Genomic DNA, 2383 nt, shown 5'->3' with positions numbered 1-2383 from the left:
GGGGTCCACGATTATCTTCTGTGTCTGTGTTAATTGGTTTCCCTTTTCTTTGTTGAAGAGGGTCTGTGCAATCCTTCTGCCTAGTCTGCCATCTTGCCGGAACCTCCTTCCTTCAATCTTAATGTTATATTTTTCTTCATATAGTCTAGCTTCTCACTTATTTGCTCTTAATACAGATTGAACGAATATGGTGAAAAGAGACATTTTCCTGATTTTAAACCACGCATATCCCCTTCTTATGTCTAAATGACTGCCTCTTTGTTTATGTACAGGTTCCACATAACCACAATGAAGTCTCCTGGAATTTCCATTTTTCGCAAGGTTATCCACAATCTTTTATGCTCCACACAGTCAAATGTCTGCATAGTCAATAAAACACAGGTAAACATCTTTCTGGCATTCTCTGCTTTCAGCCAAGATCCATTTGACATCAACAATGACATCCATGTTCTCTTCTGAATCCAGCTCGAATTTCTGGCAGTTCCCTGTCAATGTACTGCTCCAATTATTTTAAAATTATTTTCAGCAAAACTTTAATTACATGCAATATTAATGATATTGTTCAAAAATTTCTGTATTCTGTTGGATCATTTTTCTTTGGAATGGGCACAGATATGGATCTCTTCCAGTCAATTGATCAGGTTGCCGTCTTGCAAATTTTTTGGCAAAGACAAGTGAGCACTTCCATCATTGCAGCTATTTATTTAAGCATCTCAAGTGATATTCCATCAATTCCTGCAGCCTTTTTATTTGCCAGTTCTTTCAGTGCAGCTTAGACTTCTTCATTGAATACCATCAATTCTCCCTCCAACACCTCTTGAAATGGCAAAACACTGACCAATTCTTTTTGGTACAGTGACTCTGTGTATTCCTTCCATTTACTTTCGATGCTTCCTGCATCATTCAGTATTGGCATAGAATCCTTCTATGCTGTAACTTGGGCTTGAATTTTTTCTTCAGTTCTTTCACCTTAAGAAACGCCAGGAGTGTTCTTCCTTTTAAGGTTAACTCTACATTGAGGAGGCAGCTCTTCCCCAGTCATATTTTGAGTGCCTTCTAACCTGAGGCACTACATCAGACAATGTTCTCTCTGCTATTTGTAAGGTTTTCTGCAGTGTAGTGAATTGTTTAATACGGTCCTTCTAACCATAGCCTCCATTTTGTGATGTATTGTAAATCTTAGGCTCTGTGCTTGTTTAGGTGGGATGTATCTGAGTCCTGCCTTGTTGGAGGGTGTGACTCAAGTCACTACCCTTAGTTTCCTTGAGGGTATATATGTGAATGTTCTCGAAAAGTTTATGGTCTCCTGCTTTGGATCCTGCATTTGATTCCTCAACATCTCACCCTTGGACTTGAGACAATAGCCAGTCATCTGATCTGCTGATTTGAGACTTGCTGGCCTCCATAATTGCTGGGAAAAAAAAAAAATTAACAAAACTCCAACTATCATGTCTAAAATCTAGATTCCTGAAAAATATGTAAATGTGAACAAAAGGAAGTTTGGTTACCTCTCAAAAAACCAAAAAAGCAAACTCACTGCCGTCGAGCAGATTCTGACTCATAGTGACCCCTCCTTCGGTTTCTGAGGCGGTATCTCTATAGAAGTAGATTGCCCAGTCTTCCTTCCAAGGTGTGGCTGGTGTGTATGAACTGCCAGCCTTCTGGTTAGCAGTAAAACACCTCATGCACTACTAAAAATATGTAAGAATGAAAAGATGATGGAAGACAAATGGAAAAAAAAACTTACGAAGAAAAATGAACAATCCAATTCTGCTGGAGTAATTTGAAGAAAGGTCTAAAAGACACTGACAGGAAAAGGACTATAAGAGCAACAGTTAATGGGGCTAGGACTAAACATAAAATTAATGATACAACCTATTTGTTTATTCAGTCAATGTAATTGAAGAAATGTATATAAAGTGCATTTCTTGCACTGACAAGTTCATGAAGAGTAAATTACTTCTTGAAAAACTACAATTTATTTTTATGACAAATAAGGTATTTAATGAATTAATCTCCCCAAACACACACACACACACACACACAAAGAAATGAAAAGGGCCATGGTCACCAATGAAATCATTAGCACTACCACATTACTATTCAGGTCCATAATTCATTCTTTAGTATTAGAATCCATAGGGGCCTGGTTTGCTTTGCCACACTGAAAATAGGGAACAGCAGGGATCCTGGTTACAAGAAGCGCACTTCCCCATTCTTTCATAAGCTTCCTCCAGCTTCTAAGTGCTCCGATTATTCTTTTGTCTCTCTGTGGCTAACCTATTTCTTAAGGCACTTCTTTCTCCCTTCCTGCTCCTCCCATACCTCTAAAATGGATGTTAAGGTCAGTGACCCCTTCAGGAATAGTAACATTTTCAGCAAG

Source organism: Orycteropus afer, unplaced genomic scaffold (genome assembly GCF_000298275.1).
Source record: "Orycteropus afer afer isolate SDZICR_OR568_19922 unplaced genomic scaffold, OryAfe1.0 scaffold00067, whole genome shotgun sequence".
Classification (NCBI taxonomy): domain Eukaryota; kingdom Metazoa; phylum Chordata; class Mammalia; order Tubulidentata; family Orycteropodidae; genus Orycteropus; species Orycteropus afer.
This window is presented reverse-complemented; position numbering follows the sequence as displayed.